Source organism: Callithrix jacchus, chromosome 3, assembly GCF_049354715.1.
Source record: "Callithrix jacchus isolate 240 chromosome 3, calJac240_pri, whole genome shotgun sequence".
Lineage (NCBI taxonomy): Eukaryota > Metazoa > Chordata > Mammalia > Primates > Cebidae > Callithrix > Callithrix jacchus.
This window is the reverse complement of record NC_133504.1, coordinates 137,831,898-137,856,636: the sequence shown is the minus strand read 5'-3', so window position 1 is coordinate 137,856,636 and position 24,739 is coordinate 137,831,898. Positions and strand designations below refer to the sequence as shown.

Sequence of the window (24,739 nt, the reverse complement as noted above, 5' to 3'; positions counted from 1 at the left end):
ATTTAATAGAAAATATAATTTGTATATGTTGATGACACTTTGGCATATCTGCATATGGTTTTATCTGTTATAGAAGTTAGAACAAGAATTAATATACAAATTTTAGGACAAATACCTAAAGTAGATGATGGGTTGATGGGTGCAGCAAACCACCATGGTATATGTATACCTATGTAACAAACCTGCACGTTCTGCACATATATCCCAGAGCTTAAAGTATAATAATAATAATAATAATAATAATGATAACAAAACAGAAAAGAAAATTTAAAAAAAATTAGCGACATTCTCCAAGTAGAAAAATTTGAACAATTCTTCAAGTTTGTTTCATTTTTCAAGGGAAGACAATGTAACCCAAACAGTTTCAAGAAACAGTTGTTTTTCTTTAAGTGTGATATTAGAAAGTACTCACACAATGTACCAAAGTCTTTTGAATGCAATTAATATGGAAATCGTAACATACAATTTTACTTTTAGTAGAAGAATTATGCAAGACCAAAATCTAAATTTTTTATTTACTTATTTCAAACATTTTGAAAAAAAAATCTCATGGCTCTAATGTTTTCAGAAAGTTTATCTGTCTGCCTAAAAATTATTTTAGAAATATTTCCTTAATTAATCACTAGATGTTGATAATTTATGCATTAACTTGTTTTTTATGTTGATATGTATGGTTTTGAAAGATGTAGAGATATTTGGATTTTAATAGCCAACATTATCCTATAGAAAATATGATGAAATAGTTTTTTCTTTTAAATTTGAATTTCTTAATTCTTTATTTCTGTAGGAAGAGCACAAAATGTATTTTAATATGATGTTTTTCTTAATATTTAGGTTATAATTTAATATCCAGCAAATTCTGACTCAAGTATAAATAATATTGGAACTAAAAATTTTTAAGTCCACATAGGAAAAAAACATAGGCTTCATGTCCCTCCTCAGCAAATTCGGGCCTACACTCCTGAAGTGAATTAGCATACAGTAATTCACACATGATGCAACCAAGAAATCTTCTGGAAAGTTGATCAATTAGACTAAGATTTCCAAAGTATTTCAGACAGTCTCACATTTTGTTGAAATAAACATAAATAAAGCAATGAGATCTAAAGAAATATCATCTGTCACAAAAATGTAGAATTACTACAGTTAATATTTATTTCAAATATTAGAAAAAACTAATAAACAGTATAAAACAATGATGTGCATTAAACTACAGACAGCAAATGAAAACTATACCACAGCAAAAATATCTATTGTTTTTATTATGTTCTGGACAATGTGCTAACATAGTATTTATATGTGTTACTCATTTAAATTCTTATAGCAAAGGTTTTTTGAGTAAAGATGATACACGGTGAATTCTGGCATGGCTTCAGTAGCAGCTCTTAGATTGTAGAGTCTTTATTGAATCATTTCTAGAAGGTGTATTTTAAAAAATCAAGCCTAGTCCTCTTTAGAACTCATCCATTCATTTTGTAAGCACCTAATTTCTGTATTATAACACTTGACGCTTTAGCAACTTGTAGCTGTTTATCCTCCTGTACTGAACATGAATGCTACCATTGCTAAACATTGCTTGGTCTTGGGTGGTCAAAAGGGAAGCAGGGACAAGCTATGTTATGCAGTCTAGCTGAGAGCCAATAGTGACATGGATGGTCCTTCCTCTCAGGAATGCGGAGAAATAATTTGCATTACATCATAATAAGTTTTGTTACTGTGCTGAACTTGTCATGAATTACATATGGGGCATTGCCATTGGGAAGAACATTTTACAGAGGAAGTAAAGTTGGCTGAGTATGATAAGAATCTAATTTCATTTCTTTATTTTTTACTACTGACAGATTTCAAGCCCAATCATTATTCTTCCTCTTCTTGCCTCAAATCTAACAAGCTGATAAGAAAGTTCAGTTTTCTCTACTTTGGTACCTGTAAGAAATTCGGTTCATGTCAGCCCCAGCCAGAGAAGAAACACTTACCCCAGTACAATGTTCTAAGCTCCATAAGTCAGGCCATTTTTCTTTCCCAGCTCTCTCAAGTCATTTTTATACCAGTTGTGAGTCAGACCTACCTACACTCTGTAGAAGGCTTCACTATTTCAGAAATAAGCCTTTTTATACCATCCTGGTGCAAGTGTGGCATTATCAGTCCTATTGTTTAAACTAGATTTAAGGTAAGACTCATACACAATATTGTTGTGTCCCTAGCAATAGGAACAAAGGGTGTGGATGATGCCCTCACTACTGTGGCTTCTCTTGCAATGGATTACCTACTGGCTCTGCACCCTACTTACATGAATTTTCAGCATTGCTCTTCCATGCTACATTTTCTGAATCCTGTTGAGCCTCTGTTATAGATTTAACCTATATAAGTGTAAAGTTTCAATGCTTGGTGAATAGGGACAGTATAAGAGTGATACCTTTTTTTCAAATGGGCTTGATTCTGGGCTTTGATCCAGACCTATCTGTGCATCTTAAATCAAATTTTATCTTTTGTTTCTATCAAAATCTGTGAAACACAGTACTCTCAGTAGCAAAAAGAAAAATGACATGAAACAAAAAACGAAGGAAAAAAAATAACTATTGGTAGTGTCTCAACGAGGAGTTTGTTCCCATTGTATAGAGTGTTCAGAGAAAAACTGATAGCCAGAAATATACAGCCCCATTGCATGGTTGGTTGCTCCTGAGAAAAAATAGTTTTACCACTTGTTATGAAGTCACAGAAGTAAAACAAGATGGCTCACTAGAATCCTACAAGATGCCTTTTTGCTACTGATGCTGCTTTACCTCTGTCACAACAAAGATTCTGACATTCAGATCCATAGGAAAACTACCCACAGCAAACCCGTGACACAGTAAACCTACTCCAAGCCTATGGTCCTTACGTGTAATAAAGCAACAATAGCCATGAAATAAGTACATACTTCGGCAATACTGATTTGAGACCCTCTGGAGGATGAAGCTTATAAAAATGAGCAAAGTACTGAGAACTTCCTAAAATGTATCAAGAAATAAAACAAACACACACAAAAATATAAGATAGACAAACAAATAAAAACTGGAAGACAAGGGGATAAAACAAAAAATATGGAAACATATCTGAAATTTAAATCAATAGAAAATCCAAAATTTACTGAAAGAAATGTATAAGAGCAAAGATAAAACAAAAAGATAAAAGGATACTGACTGGCTTTTTACTTGTACAATATAGATTCTGAATTAACTTTAACATCTGCTGAAATGCCCCATTGAGAAAATTTTATGGTCTTAACTGATATTGGGGCTTAAAGTAGAGTTACACCTGAAGATTTAAACAAGTTATTCCCTATACCCTTAAGGGAATTACCGAACATAAATTAGAGGACAAACAGACATGTCTCACCTTCATCACTGAAAATACTACCCTGCCCTTAAATCCCCATAGTCCCATTACTCTGTAGTGGGCATTAATACTTTGACTTAATAAGTATTAAATTAAAATAAAAATTAATTATTTAGCATTTACAATGGGTTTGACAAAATAGAGCCTTACGAACACTGGCTCTGTCTCCCTCTTGTTATTTTGAAAAGTAATTTAATATATTACAGAAAGTCAATCTGAGTATTTCTGAGAAGCATTTGGTCTCTGCTGCTTCCATCTTGGAAAATTCAAACATAAGTAGATAGAGATAAGACTAAAGTTGCATTTTATAATTGTCTGTATTTTTGTCAAATCATGAATCAAATATTATTAGGAAAAATTTATTTCACTAAAGTGATATATTTAAGCTTTGTGCATATATTACAACTATTATTGCCTAAATTCTAAATCATAACAGGATTTTTAAAAATTGAGTAATCCATACTGTGCATCAGTTTTGTTAGATTTAGCTTCCCTTTTATAGCTATCCTCTAAACATTTTTTTTAATTAGCTGTGGCTTATTAGCTAAGTAAATATTTTGTAAAAATTAACTGTGGATAAAATACAGTTATCTGGAAAATTCAAGTGATACAGAAAAGGTAACTCCTCATCTTAAAACAATTCTCTCTATATATATGTGTGTGTATGAGAGAGAAGTGTGTATGTGTGTGTGTGTGTGTGTGTGTGAGAGAGAGAGAGAGAGAGAGAGAGAGTAAAGTATCCTAAACTGCATATCATTAAGATCAAAATTGCAATGTGCTTATTTTTCAGATGATGACATGCTATTAAAAACCAAAGGGATGAATTCCAGCATGGAGTTTCAAATATAGCTTGTATCACCACTCACAGTGAATCCATCATTTTTCTTTGAAAATCAGTGTTATCTTTACCCTGGCTATGAAGTTAGATGAGTGAGGTCATATATCCTAGCAAGGAGACTCATGCTTAGAAGGCAGAGATTTGTGGTGTTTCTAGAATAAAACATCCTCTCTGCTACCCACAGTAGACATTATTAGCAATGGTATCTGTCATTATTTTGTAAGAGCACTTCTTGGCAGCTGCTTAAAATCTGATGAAATGTTAATGACTAAAGCAATTTAAGAAGCACTCTGAATAGAAAGGAGATAATAATAATATTGCTGAGTCTACTAATAACTTGACATAAGCAACTCAGTCAGCCTCTAGTTTCCTTTACTGGTCTCTAGTATCAACTACGGTCATCTCTTGGTGTGTCCAGCTGCTTTAAGCTGTGTTTGTTTCAGCAGAGTGGCCAGTCATTTACACCAACATGCTAAGTCAAAAACTATGCTTGATTTCTAATCATGGCTGGTGTTTACAGCTCATTATTTTAAAACGAAAAATTAAAAATTACCGCAGAGTAGTACTATGATAGAGCCTGCGTAACAGTATGCAGCCTCACACTCTTAGAGGGGGTTCTTGCTTTCTGCAGGGCATAGACATTTCTCTACCTGCCTTGAATCAACGTGAGTTGCTGTTCTCTAAGGCTGTCTTTCCTCCTCGAGGATTATGGTATTGAGCAGTGTATTCTCCCTTGCCAGTGATGCAACACACATAATTGGAGCATCTGGCAAACATGCTTAATTTCTCATTTCATTTTTTTCTAGCCTTCCCTGCCATTAGTATTCACCATGATTGACAATACAACCATACAAATCAAGTTCTTAAAGAGAGTTTGGCTCTTCTATAATTCCCCAAAGCTAATGAACATTACAACTCATAAATGTGATTCAATATCAAAATCAGGTTGATACTCCAGTATAATGTGCTATGGAGACTAAGAGGTTTAATAGTTAATGGTAGGGTTCAGTGAGGGGCCATTCTTGACTACAACAAGGAAATAATTATAATCTCATAATTAGTAGTAACTGAATGACTAATTCCTTTATTCAGCACTTGTTTGGTAAGTTACTATGTGCAAGATATTCTTCCATTTTCTAAGGATACGACAATGAGCAAAACAGACAAAAATATGTGTTTACACAGACTAGGTAAATGCTGCCCTGTTGAATAACACCTAAATCTTAGATCTTAAAACAATAAAGGTTTATTTTCTGTACAAACTAAATGTTTGTTGTAGGTTGGTTGCAGCTCTGCTCTATAAGGCCTATGGTACACCCATTGTTTTTTCCACCAATCACAAATGAAGAGGGAAAGATATTATGAAGGGCCTCATGCCAGTAGCCAAATATTCCGGAACAGAAATGATACACTTTCCTATTTCTACTGGTCAACACCTCATTTACCAGAACTAGTAACCTGGTCCCACCCAAACATAAAAGGGTCAGGAAATGTCATTCTCCTATGTACCCAGAAGATGGGGGGCTGGATCCTTTTCAGGAGCAAAACAAATTACACTTGAGTATAAACATACAATAAGAAATCAAATAACCAGAACATATGTAATATATAGGAGTTTTGGGGCAAAAAAGAATTATTGAGAAAGTTTATCTTCAGGAGTTGTAACTAAAAATAGCAAACTAGGAAAGGTCTAGCTGTGATGTCGACACTAAATTAAGATATGAAGTAAGTGGAAGGTAAGGCAGATGAGGAAGATAATTCTAGCAGAGGTTAGAGAAAGCAAAAAGTTGTTGAGGTAGAGATCTGTGTCACCTGCTGCTGGAACAGCAAGAAGGCTAGCACTGAAAGGGAGTGAGATGGGAGAGTACAGGAGGAAATGAAATTGAACATGTAGCAATAAACCACCTCAATTAAAGCCACTTCAAATGTTTGAGCAGAAGAAGTAAATGGTCTTTCCTATAGTTTAACAGTATCTTCCTAGTAACTGTATTACCAGTAGACGACGTGGGGTTAGGGGAAAATTAGATGACCCGTCAGAAGGCATTTATCCAGGCTAGAGACAGCATGGGCTTGAACCAAGTTGGTACTAATGAAGTAGGTGATATGGTTGGATTCTGTTTGTATTTTGAAGAGTGAAATACTATATTTGGCTGATTAGATACTATAGGGGAAGTAACAGAGACAGAAAGAATCCAAAGATCACAGTCTTATCCTAGAAAACTAAGGGGTTAATTTGCTCTATAGGCTCTAACTTTACATATGTATGTAGTGACTGGGCCCTCTAATGCAATCATACCTACTGCTGCTACCCTGGTCTTTGTAACCCTCATCTCTCCAGAACCACTAAAACTGCCTCACATAGTAAAACTCTTTCCACTCTTCCACTGACAGTCAGTTCTCCAGATAATAGCACAAGGGATCTTTTGGAAAACAAAAATTTCTCATCACACGGATCAAAATGCAAAGCCCTTCCTTTGAATTTCAAAGGCCCTTTAGTGCATCCCAAGGAGACCTCCAACCTCATTTATAATCAATCTTCTTTGCTCAGTGTGCACCAAACAGCATTTTTGCTTTTTGAACATAACAAATTGTTCCAATTCCAGGGTATAGAATAGCCCTAGAATAGGAACTATTTGTTATGTTCAAAATAGTTGCCCCAAGTCTTGGTAAAGCTTCTTATCTTCTTATTCACCTTACTCAAGTTTTTTTTTTTTTTTTTTTCCTCAAACTTAACCTATTGGTAAATGACAGTTTGAAACTCCTTTTGTTTTGTTTTTGTTTGCTTGAGACAGGGTCTGGCTCTGTAACCCACACTGGAGTGCAGTGGTATAATCTTAGCACACTACAATCTTGATTTTCCAGGCTCTGTCACCCACACTGGAGTGCAGTGGTATAATCTTAGCACACCGCAACCTTGACTTTCCAGCCTCAGTGGATCCTTCCACCTCAGCCTCCCAAGTAGCTGGGACTAGAGGTGTGCACCACCATGCCTGGCTATTTTTTGTTTGTTTGTTTATTTTTGTTTTTTTGTTGTAGAGACAGGGTCTTCTCGTGTTACCCAGGCTAGTCTTGAACTTCTGGACTCAAGCAATCCACCCACTGTGGCCTCCCAAAGTACTGCAATTATAGGTGTGAGCCACTGTGCCAGGCCCATTCCGTTTCTATTGCCTTCCCCTTCCTGTCTCATACCACTCTGTTTCACTTTAGTCCTTTCTGTTTTGATTGTGGGACTAGTGGTTGACATCATGCAATATATTTATTTGGTTATATGGTATTTTTGTATGTCTTCCCTCACTAAATTAAGAATTAATGAGGGCAGAGAATTACCTGACTTGCTTATGTGTCTGTCCCCAGTGCTTGATTAGTATCTGTTGTTGCCTGAGCACTCTAGACATATTTGTGTTGTGTGAAAGAATAAATGAATGAATAATATAAAGGTGGGTGTAATTACAATCTTCCACAGGTGCTCCACCTTTGGGAGTTGAAATAAGTTAAGGAAATTGGGGAACTGCAAGAAACTAGAGAGATGTCATAATGTAGCTGGCACCACCAAATGAGAAGGGAAAAAGATTCCATTACTGATATTGTTAATATCTTGACAAAAGCAATTGCATTCTGCTGACATTTTGAAACAATTTATGGAGTTCAAATATTGTTGTCTGGAAAATAGAATAAGGGTAAAGATAAATCCATAGCACCAGACATAAAGAATATATATTTTTGCATGGAAACAATGTGCTTGGGCCATGCTAATAATTTCCAGAAATGAATTCCTCAAGTAGAAAATTCCTCAAGAACATAATATTAGAAGAAAATGTAATGAACAGTTTGGGAAGCAAAATTGAAACTTATGGGATTCACCAATTGTGAACAATACTCAAAATGGGATTTAAATCATTCAATAGGAATGACATTTTATTAATCCAAACCTATACATTGAGTCAGAATACTGAGCATTACGGTCTGTTTTGCCAAAAAAGCTCCCCATGGGCTCTGGCAGTCACAGCCTTATCGGCTATGTAAGTATAACCAGATGGTTACAAATATTGGACCTGGTTATTTGTTCTTTTAGGCTAAAGAGAGAGCCAAATCTTTTTATTACTTTTTAAAAAGAAAAGAATACCCATTATTAAATAGCTATATCATATGCAGAGAAATGCTTTATGTTTTAAAGTAGATTTATATTTTTACAAATGTACTTTATATTATAATAAATTACCTGAATGAGAAGTTGTAAAGAATTGAATAATCATTAAATATTTTGGAAATATGATCATAATATTCTCATCATGGAGCATATTCTCAGATGACAATTAAGAATAAGTAATATTATTGGTAGAAAGAGCAACTTTGATACAACATGCTTTACAAAGTTCAGCATGCACCAGTGACTAACCAAATCAGAGCTTTGTGACTAACATTTAAGTTTCCTTAATAGCAAGTATAATATTCAAATTCTACTTAGAAAATAAAGCCTGATATACCTCTATATTGGAGACACGATAAGGAGTCAAGGTGAAAGCAAACAGTAGAACAAAGAATAAATTTCTAGTTGGTGATTTAATGCACTTTTAAGAGATATAGTCAAAGATCACAGGGCTAAAATTGAACCTACCCTGTATATAAATGGTTGTGTTTGGCTCCTTCAGTGCTGGTGTAATGTTTTTCACTTAGTGTCCTAGGATTTGTAACCCAATGAACTGAGATAAAAATACAGCAGCAATATTATTGATAAGGCAACCACACAGCCTATTTTGAAGCAATATGTAAAAAGTAATTATCTGATCACAACACAAGGTAAACATCTATACTACTGTGTTTCAAATCTTGTCATAATTAATAGAGAGGCTTAGGTATCAAAAAGTTATGAGTTAAGGGATAGCTTTTTCTCCTGTAATCAAATATCAACATATGTTCACAATGAGTGTGGAACTAAGTGCATAGGTATTTTCAATATCTGTAGAAATGATCTGTCTTGTGTTCAATGATGTTATTACCTAAAGCAATCCATCTGCCCCTTTCTCTCTCTCCCCTTACTATGTTCTTCCCTAGGAGATATTTTATATTCTCAGTTTCCAGTTTTAGAAAAAGATTAAATATCTTGCTCAGAGACACCCATTTTATAACTTTAATCCTATTTGAGCCCATGTTTGTCTGATTCAAATATTCTTATTTTTTTCCACTATATAATGCAGCCTATCAAAGCAGAGATTCAAGTACACTTAACAAGCCTTTTAGAAATAAACTGCCTAGAGATATTTTTTTTTTCTTGTCCGAAAAAAACATCCCGACCCCACACCCCACTTGCCCACTTTCAAACATCCCGACTCCACTAGTCCACTTTCAAATATCCCAACCCCACTTGCCCACTTTGAGACTTTCCCCCAGAAAACACCACAAAATATGCATGTGAAATATATAATTTTAAGGTTGCACTAAATGCTAATAAATAAGTATTCAGAATGTTGTATCTCATAAACTATTTTTACTCTGTAGTTTTATCATCTAAAATTCCTAGTATTAATTTCAGTTATATGAATGTACCTTAGGGACTGCCAAATTTATATTAAATTTATTCACTTTATTTTATTGCCAATAATGTTACTAACCAGACCTATGGAAAATATTAGTTCTTACGTATTTATTCAGTTTAACTCATGATTGATTGCATTTTGTTTAATCAGAATAAAGAATATCTAAATATATTTTTGTTTCTTGCTTGTCCCATGATATTGGAATTAGCTTGTATCACTTTGCACATGCCTCCTTTGAAAACGAGGGCAGCGTTTCAATTAGTATTTATTTGTGCCAAATCCTGGCTACATTATTTAACTCACATGGTCCTGAAGAAATGGTAGCTGTGGGTTTGTTTTTGTTCCTGTAAATCATAGGACAGGACAGGTTTGAGGGCACTGTTTGAATCAGTCCCTCAGGCCTCCCTTAACAAATGGGTGTCACTCAGAAATGCTGGCGATGATGACTTCTTGATTTCAACTGCACTTTTATAGGGCTCGTAAAGTGACCTATGGCCTTTCTTGCAGTCAGTCCCAGGAAGATGGGAAATAGTAATTATAGTGTAATAAAGAACATGAGGACTCCATTTAAATGGCAGAATTTGCATTTAAATGGAAATTTCAAAATGAAAACATGTAAAAGCTTGATAGGTACAATATTTAGTATACAGAGCATGCCAGCAGTTTGAAGCACGCTTAATCACATGTCAAGGGGGGATGTGTAGAGGTGGGCTTTTGTGCAAGTCCAAAGGGCGGGGGTGGAGTTTTCCAGGGAGACTGAAAAGGGAAAGAAAAAATGAGCCATAGATGTGACACATTTCATTGAATTGAATTAATAAGCATATTTTCGTTCATGAAAAGATTAGGGAATCAATTCATCGGGGCACTCCAATCTTATGACCTACAGCTAGTGAAATTACTAATTGATTAACACTTAGAGAATGTAATGGAATTTAACTCTCTGAACTGCTCACAGCAATTCTGAATTAATCTACTAATTGAAAGTGTTTATTTATATTCTGGGTAAGAATTAAGGCAGACACAAGTTTAAATACATTTGACAATTAGAAGGTTTTTTCGGAAATGACATAAAAACCTATCATGAAAGTGCTTTCCTTATTTTAAATAAAGAACATCCTCATAAAGATGCCTTTGCGGGATGCAAGATGGCCAATGAACTCACTTCAGGCTAATGCAACAAATAATGTGATGAAGGCAAAATGATGTTTAAAAATCATAAAAGTTTATTTGAACCTACTCTTTTTTGCCCAAGTAGTAATATTATTGGATAAGACAACTAACACAGCCTATTTTAAAGTAATATAGACCAATTAAATCTCTAATCACAAGACAAGGTAAAAATATATACTACTGTGTTTCAAATCTTGTCATATTAAAATATTATTCTTTGTCAGCTAAATTAATAAAATATATAAAGTAGCTTGTTTCTTAGATTTTACGTATTTAAAAGCAGACATCAACTGTCTATTTTTAAAAAGTGTGAGATCATCTATGTGAAAACAATTTCTCCAATGTAGAGTGTTTTTAACTTAAGGCAATTAAGTCAGTATGGTAACTAAGACACATGAGTATTTCTCACCCTTTCATGTTCTGCTTTGTGTTTTCTATCTAACAATGAAACTACAAGTGCCAATGTTATGACAGACAGACTGAATTCATTATTTGGCTCTCCTTTAGCATATCTATTTCCATCATATTGAGCTGTTGCAAAGAAAAGAGATAAAAAATATGACACATTTTAGCTATCCATGGATGTTCATGGGCTCATCATTTCAGTGATGAGATAAATTGTAAAACAGAAAAGGGTCACACATGGATCCAGTAGATTCATGAGTATTTACAGTAGACTTAATTATAGAATATAAGTTTTTGTTTGTTTGTTTGTTTTGCCGATACAACAGTAGCCATATCAAAAAGTGACACAGATTTTATAGGCTTTAGTTTGATGCAGAATTTATTTAATGATGCCAGTTTTTTTTCAGAAGGATAATCACATTTGCTCATTTATTAAAGATTTATAGCCATTCTAAAATATGTGAAGATATGTCTTCAAAGCTTCAATGACCAGCAACGATATTGAGCATGTTTCTCTTACACCACAGTTCTGTCTTCTAGTTTTCATTTAATTTATTAATTGTATAATTTGGTCCTTGCTCTAATAGTGATGGAAGTTAATGAAAAATAAAGAGGGAGGTCTCTGAAAGCTTTTCTTCATGTATTCACTCATTCAACAGTTATTTAATTAATGCTTACTATACTCTAGGTGCTATTTTAGGTACTGCATGTATAGTACTATATAAAATAATAAAATCCTTACATTCACATTATGTTATATGACAAATATAACATAATGACAGGTAATGAAAAAGGCTTAAAACCAAATTACAACACAAAAAGTTAATGCAGCATAAAAGAAGTGCTATTTTGCAGGAGAGCTGAATAAACTTAGAATTAACTATGCTGCAGACCTCCTGGGAAGTATTTGTGTGAATGGTGCTAAGTATTCAGGGTATACACTATTTTATTTTATATTTTTTGCATTACTAATTCCAATAATAAAGAAATGGAGAGTCACTTATTCAATAGACTTTGCTTAGGTGAAAACTATACCAGGCCCAGTGCTTGGCTCAGTATTGCTGTTTTTCATTTGCTTTCTGGAACAATAATAATTTCTATGGTATTTCCTCACTAAAGCAATGTGCTTAAAAAAAAATCCTATAGAGAAAAGCCCTTATCTGTTAAATATCCAACCATAAAATATATATAATTTTGAGCACCTACTATGGGTGAGTTACCATCCCAACATTTGAGGATGAAAAAATTAATATGATTAATTTTTTTCATGCATTCATTTTTGATCTGGATTTTGATGAGTACTTAGTACCATTTTAGAAAGGTGGCTTTTATCTTGCTGATAATGAGAACTCATTGATGGTTATTTATCATATTACTATGCAAGAAGATACAGATTGTATTGGAATGAAGATTGGGTCCAGACAGAGTAATACGCAAGTCATGACAATGATAAAGTAGGAGATGAGAATACTGTGAACTAAGGTGATGGTAGTGATGGTAGTGTATGTAGAGATGCGTATTTACTGCATTTGAATGACATTAAAGAAGTGAATCATAGATATAGTCTCATTTCTTCTATTTGATATTCTTAGATTAAATACAATTATTTGTTTTTTATGTATATCTTTATTAAATGCAGACATGAACTTCTCTAGTTACTTGAGAATGTTAATTGACTCCATCATTATTACATGGAATCTAATAGCATGAAGGGAAGGAGGTGCACAAAAGGTTTATCACCAAAATATGAATGATGATTATCTTACATTCATTGTCTTAAAGATTCCTTACATATTAAGTATTGTTTAAAGCTGTATTTATTAATGACTTTTATATAAGCAGGGAAGTTATTTTTTTCTATTGTTGATAAAAATTATCACTTTCTTAATGAGACTTTCACTAACTCCATAAAAATATTCAGGCCTTGATACATATTCTAATAGCATCTTGAATTATCCTATGTTAGTATATCCTATACAGTATAAAATACTAACATAGGATAATTCAAGATGCTATTAGAATATGTATCAAGGCCTGAATATGCAGTCAAAAAGAATTCGTGAACAAAAAAATAATCGGTTCAAACTGGGGTAGTGGCATTCACTTATAATCTCAGCTACTGAGGTGGCTGAGGCAGGAGGATTTGCTTAAGCCCAGGAGTTCAAGACTTCAGTACACTATGAAGGCACTCATGAATAGCCACTGCACTCTATTCTAGGAAGCGGGGCAAGACTCCACTTGTAAAGTAATTTTAAAAAATAACTAAAAAATATTATTGTGTCTCTGGCACCTAATACATTACTGGCAAAGTGTAGAATCAAAAGATATTTCTGGAATAAATCACTGAATGAATAGATGATAAAAAGGGAACAGTATTGAACATGTATGTTTCCCAAAACCTTAAAAGCTTTTTTCAGAAGCAAAAATACTATTTGGATTAAAATTTAATTTTTTAAAACCAATTAATATAGTGTTACCAGCATAGGTGAGAGATATGTGGAAGGTTGATGAAATTATCTGGCTAAAATTTTCTAACACAAATCTTCTGCACTAGGAGAAATACCTAATGTAGATGATGGAGTGATGGATGCAGCAAACCACCATGGCACATTTATATCTGTGTAACAAACCTGGATGTTCTGTACATGTACCCCACGACTTAAAGTATAATAATTAAAAAACTATTCTGTGGAGTCAGCAGTCCTTCTGACCCAAATATGGCTTAGCTTTATTTTCTCAGGACTCAGAACTGTAGTCAGAAGATAAAATGACAGCTTGCAGCAAATATTATTAAAAATGAAATAAAGTTGGGTTTTGTTATAACATAAATGGAGCTCTTTTCAAAGGTTAATGTTAAGCCCTTAACTTGCCTTTTGTCTTTGCATTCTAGGTCATTATATAGGTAATATTGCTGCATATGTTTAGATTAGATGAAAAATTCAGGTAGAGAAGATATATGCTAAAAATCACTTTTCGACAAACTTAAACTCTCTTATTTTTTAGGGGAAAAAAACTAAATAAATTCAAAGTATAAATGACATGTGTAGCTAAGGTTTTTATATTTGTAAGTTCCAAAACAATCTCGAGGAAAACATATATGCATATTAGAATGTAATTGGCCTCTTATCAGTAGTGTATAATGTGTATATAACATCTATATTGTATCAAACTTAGTTGCTAGCTTTTTAAAATTTATTACATAAATATTCTTGAGTTAAGTCACTTTAAAGTAAGATTTCGGTGAGTGTTTTAACCACTTATACAGAAATGATAAACATGTAGTGTTGTGATTATTTTTTTTTTAATTTTAGACTTCTACATGATTACATAGTCATAAGCTAGGAAAGCATGGGATTTCTATTTCAGGATGTTAAAAAATTCACTCTATACTCTATATTTTAAATGACTGTCAATCTTAGATTCATAAACAAATAATTTTGATCAATTCACAATCATGTTTATTGACTAGTATTTAGTTGTCATTTTGTACTTATGTATATTATGCTTAAATATTATCATAATTTTCTCAGCCTTTGGTAGTTTCCTCAGACTTTTAGGCTTATTTGCACTCATCTAAATATTCCAGAGGAAGTAATATATTTTTAATGAAGTGGAGCATAATATAATATATTTTATGTAGATTGAAGATGAAGTAATTCTTTTTATGACTATATGAATAACCCACTAAAAATTGAGTTCAAAATAGAATATTGGGAATTTTATGTCCATTGAAGATGATGAAATTGACACCAGCTTTTTACTTCTGCTTGAAACAACTGAGGAATATAAAAAAAAAATGAAACACTAGTTCTTAAGACATTGGAACCAACAACAAAACACAATGGCCCCTGATATTTTGAAAACAAAGTGAGTCTTCCAACTGCCCTATCTTACTATTTTCAGGCTGTGTTGCCAAACGGAGGAAAACAAAAGCAGCATTGTTTTCCTTACCTGAGGAGATGAAGCTGGCAGTCTAGAGAAGCTGTGGAAGCTGCAATTAACAGGCTTTAGTATCAGAACAGAGAATTGCTCAGAGAGATAGCTGTGGAGATCTTTAGAGCAGTGGTCCCCAAACATTTTGGCATTAGGGAGCAGTTTCATGGAATACAACTTTTCCACAGATGGGTAGGAAGATGGTAACTGTTCCACCTTAGATATCAGGAATGAGATTCTTAAAAGGAACATGCAGCTTAGATCTCTTGCATGTGCAGTTCACAATAGGGTTCCAACTCCTGTAAGACTGTAATGCCGCTGCTGATCTGACAGAGGGTGGAGCTCAGGTGGTAATACTCTTTCACCCACTGCTCGCCTCCTGCTCCACTGCCCAGTTCCCACCAGTTCCTACCGGTGGGCAGCCTAGGGTTGAAAATCCCTGCTTCAGTGAACACTCTGAGTAATTATCTGAGTACTGATCAGCTCCTGATGCGAGGAAACTATTCAAGACTGGGGAAAATCACCCTAGGGTTAGAGTCCACAGTATCTAAAGCTTTTGTAGGTCTGGGAATATTTTCTGTTCCTACCAAGCAGAGAGTAAACCCTCATAATTTATAGCACACTACTTATCTTACTCAGAATAGTCTTGCCTCAGTAGTAGAGAAAAACTGGACACAGTAATTCTTTATCTTGTCCCAAATAAAAAATTTAAAAACCCTCACCAAGTTACATAAGTATCAAACTTCCTAAGTAACATAAACACATCCCAGAAGAAAGCTAAATAATTTGAGTCTATATGATTACAGGAACATTTTTGTATGAATAACATCATATCCAAAAATCAATTATATAAAGTTTTTAATGCTTGTAATTCAATCAAAATTGGCCAGGCATAAAAAGAAGCAGAAAGATAAAACCTATTATGAGGATTATATCAATCAATCAAAAGTGACATAAATGGCAAACCTGTTGGTATCAGCATAGAAGGTATTAAAACAGATATAACTGTATTTCATAGATCCACAAAGCTAGAGGAAAACTTGAACATATAAATTAGACACATGGAAAATGCAATGGGAACCAAATGAAACTTCTAAAAGTGAAAATCAGAATGACTGAGATGAAAACTCAAAGGAGGTCAAGGATGGAAGGAATGTTTCAAAAAATAATTGCCCAGAAATGTCCAAAATTAAGGATAATTGTAAATACACAAATTAAAGAAAACTAATCAAATGAAACAAGAAGAAAACTACACAAAATTACCATAAAATGATTGCAAGCCCATTATTAAGGGAGAATTCCAAAAACAGCCAGATTAAAAAATGAACAAATTAACAAATATAAGAATGACAGCTGATGTTTATTTGGAAATAATGTAAGCCAGAAGATAGTGAGGAACTCCGTATAGTAATAAAAGAAAAATAAGTACTATCTCTCTAAAATTTTAAAACCAGGAAAAATAATTTTCAGAAGTTAGGAGGAAGACTTGACTATTTGATATGTACAAAAGCTGAAAGAATTTAAAGAATTTATCAGCAGGAAACATAAACAAAGACTCCAGGAAGCAAGGAAATAACACGTGTAGAAATCTGAATCTACACGTAGGAATGAAGAAAATCAGAAACACTGATACAATGAATACATTTTTATTTTTTTAATATATGTATATAGATTTTGTTGTGTGTGTGTGTGTGTGTGTGTGTGTATATATATATATATATATATATATATATATATATATATAATACTTTAGATTATGGGGTACCTGGGCAGAACATGCAGGATTGTTACATAGGTACAAACATGGCAATGTGGTTTGCTGCCTCCATCCCCCTGTCACTTATATCTGACATTTCTCCCCATGTTATCCCTCCCCAACCTCTCTACCCCTTGCTGTCCCTCCCCTAGTCCCCCACAACCAACCCCAATGTGTGATGGATACTCCACTACCTGAGTCCATGTGTTCTCTTTGTTCAACACCCACCTATGAGTGAAAACATGCTGTGTTTGATTTTCTGTTCTTGTGTCAGTTTGCTGAGAGTGATAGTTTCCAGATTCATCCATGTCCCTACAAAGGACACAAACTCATCATTTTTTATGGCTATAGTATTCGATGGTATATATGTGCCACATTTTCTTTGTCCAGTCTACTGTCGATGGGCATTTGGGTTGATTCTAGGTCTTTGCTACAATGAATATTTAACACAAAACTCTTTAAAAGGTAATTTATTGTTTAAGTGGAATACTATGGCAATGTATTGCAGGAATTTTATAATGGGATAGAGGATAATGGTTTAAGCTTTTTAGAACCTATTTGTTCTCTGTTGAACATGATTTTGTTTGTTTCATAATATTTTAAAAGAGAAAAAACATTTTTTCTTTCCTGAGGTTATAAAAATGCAGGCTGTGTGTTATATTTGGCCCACAGGGAACAGTATACCGATCCTGCTTTACAACATATATAAGAATAAAACATAAGACAATAGCTAAAAGGTTACTGTTATAAATTCTTATTTTAAACACAAAAAGGCAAAATATCATGTGAATGTAGTTTATACTAAGATATACTTGTACACTGAAATACATAAACAATAACTAAAGTAACACAATAAAAAATTTGCCAAAATCTAAAAGGAAAAACAAAATAAATAATAAAATACATTTGGCCCTCGAATGATGCAAGAATTAGTAGGTCAATCCCATGCATAGTCAAAAAATCTATATATATCTTTTGATTCCCCAAAACCTTAACTATTAATAGCCTACTGTTTTCCAGAAATCTTACTGATAATATAAATAATTGAATAATACATATTCTGTATGTTTTATATATATATGTATATATATATATAAAACATACTTTATTATTACAATAAAATAAGCTAGAGTAGAGAAAAAAATTAAGAAAATCAAAGGAAAGAAGAGAGATATTTACTGTTTGTTAAGTGGAAGTAGATCATCAGAAAGGTCTTTATCTTGATCATTGTCACATTAAGTATGCTAAGGAGAAGAAGGGCAGGAAGGGGTTTGTCTTGCTGTCACAGAGATGTAAGAAGTGATGGAAAAAGGGGGAGGCTGGTCCAGGCTGTGTAAATTTACATAAATACATAATAAGTTCCATCTAATGCATTTGCTTTTTCAGTTCTCTAAGAATGTGTCTATATGGTACAATTCTTTTTCTACCATTTTCTTTAGTTTCAGTGCCTGCATCACAGAAGGGTCCATGTGATAAAATAAGTAAAAAAGTCTTGAAAAATCAGATCGTTTCTGCACAGTTGTCTAATGTCAGTTTGTTTCTGACATTGCTTCTTATACATCCTCATCATCTGGCACTGGTTTGGGCACACTCATCTTCATCAGGTTGTCTTCTGCTAATTCCTATAGTGTTTTGTCTACTAGATCTTGAATTTCTTTAAGATTCATATCTTAAAATTCTTTACGCTTTTCTTTTCTTTTTCTAGTAACTACATCCACAGTCTCTTTCATTATTTTCTTGACTGTCTCTGCTGTAACTCTATGAAGTCAGACACCACATCTGGACACAGTTCTCCTTCAGAAATTTATTGGTTTTGGCTTGTCAACTTTCACAGCTTTTTCTGCAACAAGAATTTATCTACAATAGTGTAATCATTTCACATTTTCATGAAGTTCTCTCTATTGAGGTTCTTCTCTATAATGGTGACAACCATTCCATAGTGTATCATTTATAATGAAACTTAAAAGGCCTTATGATTCCTCTAACCTAGATACTGAATCAAAGACATTGCATTTGGAAGCGAGTAGACCACTTCCGTACTTTCAGTATTGTACTCATGGATTTCTGGGTGGCTAGGGACATTGTTCAATATCAGAAGAATTTTCAAAGGCAATCTCTTACTGTTGAGGACCTTCTGACTTCAGGGACTAAGCATCAATGAAACCAATCCAGATAATAGGTTCTACTTGTCAGGCCTTCTGGTTACACAACTAAAAGTCCGGCACCTGATATTTATCTTTTCCCTTCAAGGCTTGAGTTTAGCAGCTTTATAAATAAGGACGGTCCTTATCATCAGCCCAGTTGTACTTACGCAAAACAGTAGAGTTAGCATAAACTTTTCTGCCTCAAGTCCTGGTAATAACTTCTCTTCCTTACTCATAAATGTCCTTTATGGAATATTCTTTCTAGAATAGAGCACTTTCAACTGCATGAAAACCTTGTTCAGGCAGATATCCTTTCTTCTCATTGATTTTCTTAACGTATATAATTTACGCATTTGTGACATATCAAACTTTTTGTTATTTTCTTTATATTTTCAGGTTATGTGGTTTGCCTGGGATTGTTTTAAAAATTGTCATAAATCTTCAAATATTTTCCAATGTATTTACTGGAAAATATTCATTTATATGTAGACCTATGCAGTTCAAATCCAGGTTGTTCAGGACCCAACTGTATACTCAATATACTCTCAAGAGGCAGAAAAAAAAAAAAAAGCATACAAAAAAAAATAGATAGGACTAATAGAAAATACATAACAAAGTGATTTATTTAAAATAAACTGTGCCAATAATTTAATGGTATATCAATTAAAAGCAGATGTTATATTTGGTAAAAAATGTGGCACAATTACATGTTGACTAAATCACAGACACACATAGATTATAATAATGGGGAAAATATACTATCTTAATATAACATTATAAAAATATATCATAATAAATATACATTAATCAAACAAAAAGTGAACTGTTTCATTGATTCTAGAGAAAAGGATATCACAAGGGATATAAAAATGATTTTATAATAGTAATGGGGTCAATTCATCAAGAAGACTTAAACATATATGCATGTAATATTAGAGTCTCATGATATATGCATTGTATCTGATACAACTGATAAAAATACACAGAATAACAAACATAACCTCAATTAGAATGTGAACAAGTAGATAACTTTTAATAGCATGCCCAGAACACTACGTGGGCACACATACGTTTAGTGATTGAGAAATGAGAAATGCCACTATATCACTTTCCCAGGGCTGCTATAACAAAATATCACAAAGTAGATAGCTTAAACAGAGAAATTTACTGTCGCATGGTTCTGGAGACCAGAAACCCAAAGTGATGGTGCTGGTAGAATCATGTTTGCTTGGAGTCTCTAGAAGATAATCTTCATTATCTCCTCCTAACTTCTGTTGGTGGCCACCTGTCGTTGACATTCCTTGACCTGCAGCCACATCACTCCAACCTTTCCTTGTGTGGTCACACAGGATTCTCCCTGTGTTTCTGTCTTTCCTCTTATTGTAAAGACATTAGTCATATTGATTTAAGGGTACACTCTACTCAAGTATGGCCTTATCTTGACTTAACTAATTAAATCTGAAATGACCCAATTTCCAAACAAGTCACATTCTGAGGTACTAGAGGTTAGGACTTCACTATAACTTTTGAGGGAAACAATTCAACCCGCATTACCTACAATTAAATTTTTGGTAGTTTAGGGTATGCATTCATGGTGAACTTATTTTCAATTGCGTACAAAATTGCTGAATATGACAGAAAAAAAGAAGACCTGAAAGTGACTCCAAGCTTAAAGCCTGAGTCACTAGGAAAAACACAGAGTCAGTTACAAAAAAAGGTAATAAGATAATATATTCTATTTTGAAAACGGTGAATTTTAGGCAATGATGAGTCATTATTTATCATTTCTGTTTACTGCTTTTCCTCCTGAAGGAAGAAAAGAAGATGCTTTAGACAAAGGTTGTTCACATCTGTATCTGCTTTCCTAGCAAAGGAAGCACCCATCTCTTCTCCACTAAATCACTCCATCTATCATTCTATGTACCAGATATCCCAATAAATATCAAGCACATTCTCATTCTTTGCATAGATGTGATAGATGAAGTCACAGTGCTATACAATGCATAGGAAAAATAATTTGTTAAAAAAAATGGAGTCCTATATTCATAACCTTGGTGGTTGCTGCATGTACTAAGGGCTCCAGAGGATACAAAGAGTCTGGAACAATGAGATGGAGGAGTAATCATAGTCACAGAACAAGAGACAAACCACCACAATGACAGCAATATTGGGAGCACAGATGATCAAGATCAGCTGCTGCCCAACCAAGTCTTACAGATAGCTAAAAGATGAGAGAAAAACACAAGCAAATATTAAAAATGAAACACTAGTCATTCAATTTGGAGGAAATGATTGGTAATCTTGAAGAAAGTGATTTCAATAACATTTTTGTATCAAAAACAATTATTGTGGTTTAAAGAGGAAAAGTAGATATTAATCATATTTTAAATTATTTTTTATTCAAAGCAAATAGACATTGGTAGCATGAAGAAGTGCAAACAATGATAGGCTTTAATGTTTTTTCAACAAAAGATTTGTTCTAAACAAATATGTTTGATGAGAAGATGAGACCTGTGAATAAACAGGCTAAAAATACAGGAGAGAGGAAAGATCACATATTGGATTACAGTATATTTGCAAAACTCATATTTCTCTGGCCCATTATATCTGCTTTTCCTTCTGCCATTAACCCACTCCATTTTCTTCATTGCAAATAATTCAGTCGTTTCTTGGGTGACTGATAAGCAAATATAATACAGTGTTCTTTGGTGTTCTGTAATTTGATAATAACCACATAATCCAGTGTGGTTTGGTGTTTTATAATTTGTAATGTGGTAATATTATCAGATTCAAAAATATATAATTTTGAGAAATGTTTTTATTATTCTAAAATGGCCTCAGAAATCCTGTCTTTTACTTTGTATTATAAGTATTTTTTGTTCTTTCATTAATTAATTAATTTATTTTGAGACGTGGTCTCACTCTATCAACCCAGGCTAGAGTGCAGTGGTGTGATCTTGGCTCACTGGAACCTCCGCCTCTGAGGTTCATGTGATTCTGCTTCTTCAAGCATCCCAAGTAGCTAGGAGTACAGGCACATGCCACCATGTCTGGTTCATTTTTGTATTTTTAGTAGAGACGCAGTTTCAGTGTGTTGGCCAGGCTTGCCTTGAACTCCCGACCTCAAGTGATTCACCCACCTCAGCCTTCCAAAGTGCTAGGATTACAGGCATGAGTCACCACGCCCAGCCTTGTTCTTTTATAAGATATTAATTTCTCATTACTAAAAAAATGTAAAATTAGTTTTATCAATCACTTTTTTGCAGAATCCATGAGTAAATACAATTACATTTACCATATAGTGAATGATTCCTATTTTCTAGGCAAATATGGACTAATTCAGTCGTTGCAATTAACTATGTTAGTTTTATACCCATTTGAAATTTGGAAAACTGATACACAATAAAGTTTTTATACTTCCCAAGCTACATGTTTTATAAAATGTGAAGATAGAGTGAGAACTAAGCAATTAGGTTGCAGAGTTCTCAGTGTTATTTGCAACAGTGTGCTGTCTCATGGGCTCAATTTACACACATTTCTGTCATTTCCGAGAGTGAGTGTGAGAGAGAATACTTTTATATATTTTGAAGTAATGTTCACTACTCCTGTCTTTGTTATCTTTCTAGAACTTTAAACATAGTAAGTTTTAAGTTTTACAAAATGTAACATAAGAGAAAAATGTGTGTGTATGTGTGCATGTGTGCGCGTGTGTGTGTGCACATGCCTTTGCTGCTCCTCACCTCTCTAATGAACTGCATGTTCAGGTATTAATTTTAAAAATCAAATCTTACAGCACTTTAATATTCTCTGCTAACTGAACTACAAACTATCTGAAATAGTCAATATTACAAGAGAGACTTATAAAGGACATGCCAGCCAATTTTTGACATATATAATGTTAGGGACCTTAGTACAACCATGTCTCAGCAGTAGCTGAAAGGTTAATGGAATTGGGATTTGTGTAGACATGACTGATTTTCCTACTGCGGAAAGAAAAGGATGGGGTAAAGAAGCTGATTTGGATAAAGACCTTTAAGGTCATTCACATCTGCATCTTTCATTCTTAAGGGAAGTATAGCACGTGTATCTTTGACAGTAAATCACTCTAATCTCTTGGAGGCATCCAAAGCTTGTCAAAGAAAACATTGTTCAGCCAAGAATAAGCTAAGAGACAAGATAAAATAATTTGAGAAGAGCAGAAACAAAAACTATGTATCAAACAAATCTGAGTAGCCTTTCTGTTTTAAAGTTAGCATCTTACTCGAATAAAATATGAATATTTAGGGACATGGATTCTGGCCCCTAAATATTATATGACAATTTTCAGGGTACATTTCTATCATCATCCCTATAATGAATGTAGTTAAAACTTCATTTTTTTTTTTTTTTGTTGTTGTTGATACGGAGTTTCGCTCTTGTTACCCAGGCTGGAGTGCAATGGCGTGATCTCGGCTCACCGCAACCAGAGCCCCCTGGGTTCAGGCAATTTTCCTGCCTCAGCCTCCTGAGTAGCTGGGATTACAGGCACGCGCCATCATGCCCAGCTAATTTTTTGTAATTTTTAGTAGAGACGGGGTTTCACCATGTTGACCAGGATGGTCTCGATCTGTTGACCAGGATGGTCTCGATCTGTTGACCTCGTGATCCACTCGCCTCGGCCTCCTAAAGTGCTGGGATTACAACCTTGAGCCACCGCGCCCGGCCTAACACTTCATTTTAAATAATATCAAGATGGTGCTCGCTTCGGCAGCACATATACTAAAATTGGAACAATACAGAGAAGATTAGAATGGCCCCTGCGCAAGAATGACACACAAATTCGTGAAGCGTTCCATATTTAAAAATAAATAAATAAATAATAATAATAATATCAAGATGACACTCTACAGCAGTTTACCATGAAGGATGTTACTTCTTTTTTTCTTATCCATAAATAGACCAATTTTATTGTTTTAAGCCTTCTATTAAGTAATCTTTGTTCTGCCTTTGGCTCCTTGTTGGCTCATAGCCAACAAATCATAGCGTTGGCTCATGATTTGTTGTGTCATCACAGGGCAATGCCATCAGAGGTACAAGGGCAAAGTAAGGCAGAGCTGAGACCATTCACTCAGAACTAGATTATTTTAAAAATTGTTTTAGAATCATATGTATAGTATAAGGTTTTGAGAAAATTATTTTAATGTATTTTATACTTTATAATTTTAGGTGTAATTTTATTTTTTTTCGAAGTTGAAAAACAAATGTGCAAAGGAAGAAAAAGGCTGAAAATAAACAGCATGGTGTTTCATTTTTTTTATTGTCATTAATTGTAAGATTCCATTATTTACAAATATTCTACAAATTTACAAATAGCATAGAAATCATACAAATGTTCTTTTCATTTTTCACATGTCAACTTCATTCATTTTCCAATTAGCATGTATAAATATCTTACCTCTTAGAAAGAAGTTTGCCATAAATTATTTCTGGACTTAAATAAATAATATATGTCACACACTACAAACTAGGAAAATTGGTTGCAGACTGAAATGAAATAAATGCATATTGATATTGAGGGTCATCTTGATTGCAATATTTTTTT

The 24,739-nt window shown here is 33.7% G+C and overlaps 1 non-coding gene across 1 annotated transcript; it reads left to right on the top strand.

The window, feature by feature from the left end:
- The first annotated feature begins 23,892 nt into the window (after positions 1-23,892).
- LOC118152482 (U6 spliceosomal RNA) lies at positions 23,893-23,999 on the top strand. Its single transcript, XR_004741243.1, has one exon. It is a non-coding gene; the product is annotated as a U6 spliceosomal RNA (small nuclear RNA).
- Positions 24,000-24,739: the final 740 nt, after the last annotated feature.